Below are 9679 nucleotides of genomic sequence, written 5' to 3' on the forward strand. Positions count from 1 at the left end.
ACCCACCCCCACCTCCTCCCCACCTATAAATACCTTTCTTCTACCTCTATTTCCTCTTTACGTTTCCTTAAACATTTGACGAACGATTCTACCTGCAACTTCCTAAGCAATGGCCTCCTCTGTCTCCCACGAGTCAAACAACAATGACAGTCGCATTCAATCCACCGGCGCCGACAGCCGTGCCATCGTTTTCCTTCCAATGAAGCCAAAAAACCACGCCATTGAATTGAGAAACACCCTGTTCGACGACAGGTTTGCCATAATGATTGAGTTCTTCAAGAACTGGATTCTTCTACCATCACTGACCTTTGCTGACACCGGCGTACCACTAAAGTACGTCCAATAGTACTGGAAAACCTGTGAATTCCACCCCGACAACTGTGGAATAATGGGGGACATGGATGCTCCAAACGATATGATATGCTCGTTCATAATTTCCCAGCCTAAAGTATCTCGAGTTTTGTGCATTCCCACTCGTCGAGAGCTTGGCATTGCCGAATATGACGAACCACCCACCACCGAAGACATACTACGCTTCATTAAGATGCTAGGTTACAATCGTGACCTACGCAATGTCTTCGACTTCAAACGCCAATTCCTCCCGCCAATGTGGAACATGTTCTTCTCAATCCTGAACAGGGCCCTCACATGCAAGCTAGGGTCATTGGAACAAGGAAACATCAATATAATAACGATCATGTACGGGCTGTTCTTCAACCTCAACCTTGACTATGCCTTTCTCATATACAATGAGATCCACTCGGCGGTAGTTAAGAAATGCAAACTCCAGGCCACTGGCAAGCCCTTATCTGCTGTTTTATTTCCTCGTTTCCTAGCCCTCTTCATAGGGGACGCAATGAGGAAACATGGTCTACCGGCTGAAGAACCATTCACTCCTGTCTTCAAAATGCAAGGCCATCGACCAACTCTATCGAAGGAGGGTTACATCATCAACCGGCCACTCTCAAGGGCCATGCTTAATGTCATTCCATCGACATCTGAGATCCACCGAACCTATGAACGCTCTCTGTTGTCCCAGGAACCAAGGGAAGCTACCCCAGAGCGACTAGAGCCGTCCCAGAACCAAGCGAGGGAGCACAAGAGGCATCTTCATCGGATGATGAAGATGATTATGATGATGCCACTCATCGTGCCTCCCCCGGCCCTACTCAAACAATTCCTCCACCCACTTCCCAAAGGGCAACCACCACATCTACCCCTGGCGATCAAAGCCAAAGAGGTATTGAACAAAGACGACCCAGTCCAATCCCTACCCAAGCCAGCCATCCAGAGGCCATTCTTCGGGACTCTGGAGATGAATCAGCTGAGGAACCCCACATTCCATCACCCCTCTCCCAACAGAGAGGTGATGAAGAAATAAGAGCCCCTTCGCCTCAAGGCTTGATACAACCTATCACACACACAGAAGCATGTGTTGTTTCTGACATTGATACACCCAAAGATCCTTCAGAGCGATCTCCCTTTCCTGCATATCCCCCTTCGATATTTGATCTACCGAAGGGGACACACATTCGCTTCACTTACCCGGTCTCTGAAGCCGAGGAAGAGGAAGCCGATACAGCAACATCACGAGACAGTTCCTCTCCTGAGGGCTATCAAGGACACGATGGAAGTCCTTCATAGCCTATATTTTCACAAGGCAATGAGGCGCCTCAGGAGAAGAGGCTCAACCTGCAGCATCCGTTGCTGCAGGGGTTACCCCCATTGCCGACCTGGTCACAAAGGCCGAGTTCCAAGCCTTTGTTGACTCAGTTTTGCAGTCCTTGGAAGACCTTAAACTCATCATACAAGGGATTATTCACAACCCACCATCAACCGATAACTCCAACCTTCAACAATCCCTTGCCATCCTTCAACGACACCTTCTCCCACCTTGAAACCTAAACCCGAGACAATACAACACGTCTCCAAATGCTCTAGCAAACCATCACCCAACACCACAACACCGCCTCTTCCCTTGCCACCCAAAGAAACCAAATCCTCATCCACTCCATCGCCACCCTCACAGCCCAGGCAACTGAGGCTGATGAAAACCTTACCTATATAACCACCCAGCTAAACACCATCCTCCAAAACCTTAACACCCTACCAACCACCATCATCTCCCAAATTCCTCACCAAGCCCCACCTTAAACCACTTCAACAATCGATGAAACCCTTGCCTCTCTTACCCACCAAATGGCCAACATACAAACCACCCTCACCCAACTACCCACCACAATACTAGCCCACATCCCCCAGCCTACTCCACCCCCACCTCCCTCTGCAGGCCCATCCTTCGATGTAGCCTTCTCCTCATTCACTGCAGAGGTGAGAAATCTCATCACCAACCTTCCCATTCCTCCATCTACAACCACCACCACCTCCGTGCCTCCACAAGCTTCATCATCAAGCACGAAGTTCGCTACCAGAGTCGATCTAAGGGCTCTGTCTAAGGCACTTGTCTCATCCTTCAATGAGATAAGTGCAAAATTCATCCATCGTGCTATTCAACCGACCAAGTTTCTCTCCGAGAACCATGCTGATGAACAAAGGTGCACCACCTCTCTCCTTCACACAATGGAGGAGAGTCGAAGACAAGCATCCCTGAAGGCGTATCTTGCGTCCTTCAGGAAGGAGAAAAAGAAGAAGAGGAGCAGAGCTTCGTGCTCTAGCAGCCGCCCACAAAAAAGGCCACGTCATGAGGACCCAGACCCCGATGATCAAGATCTTGGACCTCATAAGGGGGAGAATCAGGCCACGGCTGCCCAGCAAATGGAATCCGCTGCACCATCACCACCACCACAAACACAAGAACAACCTCCACCCACAACCGAAGGAACCCAAGCGAGGGAACCAGAGGCTCAGCCCTCTGAAGATGTACAAAATGTACATGTTCCCCTTGCTACTACTCAAGAACCCATCGTCTTGAGTTCCTCAACCGATGAAAATCCAACCACCCTACCAACAGAAACAAACCAACCTTTTACTCCATCACCCACACCAAACCTACCATTAACCCCATCACCAACGCCTCACGAAACACCTTTCACCAACCTACTCAATGAACCTGAACCTTCACCTCAAACTCAACCACAAACACAACCCAATGAACCTTCACCACCCCAAACAGAGCCAACCCAAGAAACCATCCCACTGCCAACCGAAACACAACCCACTACCCAAACACAACCCCCAACCAATACACAACCCATCACCCAAACTCAAACCCCAATCGAACCAACCACAGTGCAAGCGGACATTCCCTCTTCCTCAAGGCAACCTCCACAGAGCCTAGTGGATGAAATAATCTAGAATATGGAGTCGTTGCGAAGACGTCCAGAGCTTCCACCCAGGGAACCTATAATGATGGAAAATATCCATCAATACTTGTATCACGACCGTAATGAAAGTTTGACCCTCAATCCTCCGGTTCTATCGACAGAATCCATGGACCTCCTACACCATAGGTTTATTAGATAGACCACCCAAGCACCACAGGCTGTCTTCTCAAACGATGGGATAAGGAGGGTTACGGACCTAAAAGTGAGGACCTTCACCAACAGAGCCATAAGAAACATCGAGTACACAGTGGAAAGAGCACATGGTCAAATCAGCGTGTTCAATGACAATGACTTGATCAACCTCAATCCTTATGACTTGATCGAACTTTATGCATACACGGCTCAGCGACAGGATCATGGCATTAAATTTGGGATGGCGAACAGAGCGGTTATGAAGACAATGGAGACCCTGGTAAAGCATCGAGCCAAGAGTGATTTTGAAATTACTCTTCACTTAGGCATCAAAAGACTCTCCTGCGCTCCACCAAATGAAGATTTCCCTGGCCTGTAGAAGAAAATATCTGCCCTGTCTTAACTCAACCCGAGCTTGGACTTGTCTTCAAGAATGAGTTCGGTGTAAAGAAATTCTTCAGATTGACTGAAGCCTTCAAGTATTCAACCGATACACTTGAGTGGTTTCAGAAGGTCATCAGAGAAAGACTTGGTAGATCCCATGTGCCAAGAGAATATGGGAATCAACTCATTCATGAGATATCAACAGTCATTGGCTATCGAAGACTGCTTCTGCGCTTCTGGGATATATCTCAAGGTAGATCATGATGAGTTGTAAGTTTTTGCCTTAAAATGATGTCTTTTTTTCCAGTATTGTAAGAATTCATCATCCAATGGAAATTTGGAATTTGATGTCTTTCTTTAGATTAGTCTATGTTCTTCAATTATATTCATATATTAGCTTATGTTCGTTCATTACTTAGGGGGAGATTGTTAGACCCCATAATCCATAAAGTGTAAAAGTAATGAAAAATAATAAGTGATGAAGAACCAGAAGACCAATGAAGACTTCAAGGCAGAATTGACCAAGTCTGGAGAACAACCAGAGGGTCGATGAACAACCAGAGATGCGATGGAAAGAGCATCTTCATCACCCCTCTGGTCAGCAACACTTAGAGTTTTCTTCAGCAATTCAACCAGAGGCATACGATGAAGATATGAAGATAAGGTTGATTCATCATCCCATGAAAGACAGCTGGAGATGACAAGTCGACAGATAGATTTCAAGTTTATCTTAATATTATAGATGATCAATAGTTTAGATAAATATTATCTGTTAATAGAAGATTAGCTAAATAGTCTCACTAGATAGTTATCTTCTAATTAGCTTACTAGTATAAATAGGTGATTAGGCCTATTGTATTAAATGTTGCTTTTACGTTTTTCTTATTAATAAAGTGAAACCTTTGACATTCAAGATTGTTCTTTGATGTTCATAATTTATTCTTGAGTGTTCATCACTTTGTTCATTAAAACACTATAATTTGGTTATTCTTAAGTCAATTATTAGTGTTATTGAGAGATCTGGGATCAATATTTCCAGAGAGTGTAGATTCAAGAAAACAAGGGATTCTGACTACTACTCTAAGAAGCTGCACCTGGCCAAAAAGAAGGAGCAAGGCCAAGTGCTTATGGCTGAGTGAGAAAACTGGCTTGAATAGTCTTCTTCAGACGAAGAGACTGCCCATTATGCAGGTCATGCTTCATGGCTTATGTTGAAGAGTAAGGGACTTATGGATCTGACTCAAAGAAGGTACAGATTCTTGACTCTGAACTGCTTACTAAAATAGAATCCATGAACTCTGAATTTAAAGACCTTAAAAATAGACTTAATGTTGATACTTTAGTGCTCATTGATTTGATGATGATCTCTTTTATCTATCGAAGTATAGTATTTCTATTATTCAGTTTCAGCGATCTTCACTGAGTTTGTTTAGTGATCGCTGAACATGTATTGTAATTCCTTTAGAGACTGTTATACTTCAAGAAGATAAAACTCACACCACAGTCAGATCCTTTAGCAATTTCGAAGACTGAAACTGAAGTATAGAGACCAACAAGTTCGCGATATGAAGCGACATTCAGTGATTACAAGCTCATCTACATATGTGCTATGCAAGTTTCAGTGATCATTGAAGAGACCTTTCAGCATCATCCTAGCATTCAGCGATCAAATGAAACTTATCAAGCACGATTGTTTTTTCCTTGTCCTCCCTCACACAAAGGACAAACCTATACCTTTTCTAGAGTATAGTACAATATGGAGCCACTTCGTTGACTCTATAGTGTTTACCTACTTTTATGAAAAGTGGACTGCTCATATACAGCCAAAAGGACTGTTTACTGTAGCAAAGAACATAGTGTCCTCCAAAATCTTGACACGTGCTTTGTACCTTTCTGAATAGCATTTATTGCAATGAGTATAAAATAGTTGAGTACTCTCCTCTCAGTTATAATTCTTCCCCAATAAGAACTTACCTAAGAAGTTACTTCTCTCACTACTCTCTGTCTAAAAGAAAGAACCACTTTGAACAAGTGAATATCACCTTTATTCTTTCTTTATTTCTTGTAGCAAATCTGTTTTCTTTGATATTTGTAATTGTGTGTATCTTAGATTGTTTAGATAGGTTCTTTACCTTATCTCTTTCGCAAAAAAATAAAAAATTTATCGATCTTCTTTATCAATATATAATTTTTTAAAGTGAAATTATATGTGTTTGTATTCACCCCCTTCTACAAGCTGATTACCTATAACTCTTGTAGATCTAGCTGGGACCAACAAGTGGCATCAGAGCAATATTTTCTTTTTGTGTTATATTGTTGTTTTATTGGTATTTTATTATCTTTTCTTATTTAGAAAATTTATTCCTGTTAAAATGGCTTTGCAAAACACTAACACCAACTTTCACGATAATATCTCTCTTGCCAAACCTCCCCGTTTCATCAGAGACAACTTTAGTCTCTGGAAGAATCGGATGTCTCTATTCTTGGAATGTATGGATCCTGGGATCCCATACTATATAGAGAATGGACCACTATCTCTCCAGCAGTTCTTGCAACTACTACAACTGCTACAATTCTTGAATGGCAGATTCCAAAGATCCTTCATCAATGGAGTGATGAAGACAATAAGAAGGTGTCTTTAGACATTTGTGTGAGGTCTATAATAGCCATGGATCTTCCTGATGAGGTCTATCACTCAATGATGAAGTTTAAAACCTTGAAAACCATATGGGACACTTTATGTGTTCAATATGAAGGTACTTATGAAGTACAAGAATCAAGGAAGATTAATCTAGTAAGAAAATATGAAAGCTCTCTTTGTGGAAAGACTGAAACTTTGTATGAAATACATCAACGTCTTACTTGTCTTCATATCGATTTGAGGATAGTTGGAAAAGAATATTCCAACTCAGAGACACTGACAAAATTCCTTGAATGTTTGCCAGAATCATGGATCATTATACCATGTGTCTCAAGATGTCCAAGGACATGTCCTCCCCCTCTCCCAATACCCCTTATGGGATTTTGCTTAATCGTGAGCTATCCCGTCAGCTGAAGAAGAAACATCTTAAAGACTCTAGAGAAATGAAAAGCTCTTCATTAGGTTTGATATCTGATAACCCTTCAGCTGACCCTTCCATTTCTTCTATTCCTTCTGTATCTATCACTAAGATCATCAATGTTCAGATCCTTGCCAAAATAAAGAGTGGTCTAGGATTCTCCAATGATCAAGAAGAATGTGTCACTGACAAGTCCATGCTTAAGTTTGTTAATTTTGTCTCTTCCATTCCTGACACCTCTTCTTTTCAGTACTTTTCCACTGAGACTCATCTTGAAGGAACTCCCTCGAGTTCAAGATGCAAAGACAAAGGTAAAGCCATTGTCATCGCTCCTCTTCCCAAGGCTAACAAGTCAAATAGACCTAGATCTAACCCTTCATCTTGTAAACCTTTTTTCTCAGGACCAAGGTATCTGAACCCTCTTAGAAACCAAAGCCAAAGGTGAAAGTGAATGATTCACCCAAGGTATCCAAACCTTCAACAGCCCCTTCTTACACAAATGAGAAGGGAATCCTTAGAGCTTATCCCTTTTTTTATTCTATCTGACCCTTATGTCTCTAAAGCTACTTTCAGCTATAGAAAGTGTAGATACTGTAGTGAAACTTCACATATTTCTAGCAAGTGTCCTTCAGCTACCAAAGTTGGTCCGCCAGTTAAGGTAAAGAAAGTAGACAAGGCTAAAAAATTAACCAAGGTGAAATATGCCAGCAAAGTTGTGAGAACAACTAAGGTGAAGATGTCCACTGAAGCCTTTTCTTCAAGCTCAGCGAAGACACCTGCTAATCCTGAGCCTTTAGCATCAGTGGATGTTGCCTCTAACTCCATTGGACCTATTGAAAATGGGCACCAACGCAATCTTGATCAGTTTTCTTGTGCATGAAGTCAAAGGCGTTTGGTATCTTGATAATAGATGCTCAATACATATGACTGGATACAAACACTTGCTCACTGAATAAAAGGTGAAAGAGGTCTTGTAACTTTTGGGAAACAAAAAAGGATATACCAAAGGTTTTGGTATATTAACCAATGGTGTAACTACCTTCAAACATGTTGTATATGTTGAAGGACTGAAGCTCAATCTCCTTAGCATCAGTCAGCTATGTGATAAAGATTTCACATTGAAATTTTCTAAGAGTTCATGTTATGTTCTCTACAAAGATGACAAGGTTGCTCTTACATGTTCTGGTCTAGAGAATGTGTATGTCATCAACATGGATTATGTTCCAACCGAGAATAGTTGTTTTCTCTCTAAAGCCTCTTTAGATTAACTGGCTATGGCACAAACAACTCTCTCATCTCAACTTCAAGATGCTGAATGAGCTATCTCGGGAGGATCTTGTCACTGGCCTTCCTCAACACTCCTTTACAAAGGATTCTCTTTGCTCAACGTTTAAAAAGGGGAAGCAGACAAAGGCTAACTTCAAATCTCAGCAAGGCTCTTCAGTGACCTCTCCTCTTCAACATTTGCATGGATCTCTTTGGTCCAGTCAAGAAATCTATAGCAAAAAAAATATACACTTGTCATTGTTGATGAGTATTCCAGGTATACTTGGGTCTTCTTTCTCAGATCTAAGAGTGATGCACCTGAAGAAAGCATCTCGTTCTTCAAACGCATGGAATTACTAAACAACATCAAAGTACGATCTATACGGAGTGATCATGGTACTGAGTTCAAAAATAGTACCATTGATAACTTCATTGAGAACAAGGTAATCTCACACAACTTTTCATCTGTGAGAACTAAACAACAGAATGGGGTCACTGAAAGAAAAAATCGAACAATCATTGAGGCTGCTTGTTTTACTCAAAATCGGTCACTGATCATCAAGAGATTCAAGAAGACAGCTTATAAACTCTTACATAGCAGAAAGCCCTCTCTCAGCTTTGTTCACATATTTGGTTGCACTTGTTACTTTCTCAACAATAGAGACCAACTCGGAAAGTTCAATCGCAAAGCTGATGAAGGAATCTTTCTTGGATATTCTTCAGTATCCAAAGCCTTTAGAGTATTCATCAAAAGACGACAAACTATAAAAGAAACTATCCATGTCACATTTGATAAATCTCAATCAACTAACTCTAAACCCATCTACGAAGATGATGAAGAGTTAGACAACAAACTTAACATCTATTTTAAGAACAATTAATCAATACTAAAACTTTGGCCTAACTGATGATTACCCAATAGAACGAACTCTAAATTGACACCAAGCAACAAGTTATTTATAAATAGATCCCAATAAAATTAAAGAAAATGGAACAAAGCTAATTAGCAAGATGACTACATTACACACGACCTACTAACGATTAATATTAACTAAAATTGAGGATAAACGATGAACAACTATATGAACATATCCAGAAAATTGTAACTTTACCAAATGTGTAGAAAATCATGAGAGATGCAGAAAATTAAAAGGGTATAAAAAGTGCAGAAATTAAACTAGAGTGTAAGGAGTAGAAATACATAAATGTAAATAGAATTGCAATGTAAATAGAATTGAAGGAGTAAGGGATGGAGAAGTACATAAAATATCAAAGATTACTGCAAGCAAGCAAGATTCTTGAAGGAATAAAGAAAAGGGAAAAGTACAATAAAAACCAATGGACTTTCTTGTTTGGAATGATTAAGTCCTTAGACTTTTTTTTTGGAACAAATAAGTCCTTGGACATTCCAAAACATGTTAAATAAGTCATTGGACAATTTTTTGAAACAAATAAGTCCTTGCACATTCCAAAATATGTTAAATAAGTCCTTGG

This window comes from Cynara cardunculus, assembly GCF_001531365.2.
Source record: "Cynara cardunculus var. scolymus isolate 2C chromosome LG 3, CcrdV1, whole genome shotgun sequence".
In the NCBI taxonomy this organism is placed as follows: Eukaryota; Viridiplantae; Streptophyta; class Magnoliopsida; order Asterales; family Asteraceae; genus Cynara; species Cynara cardunculus.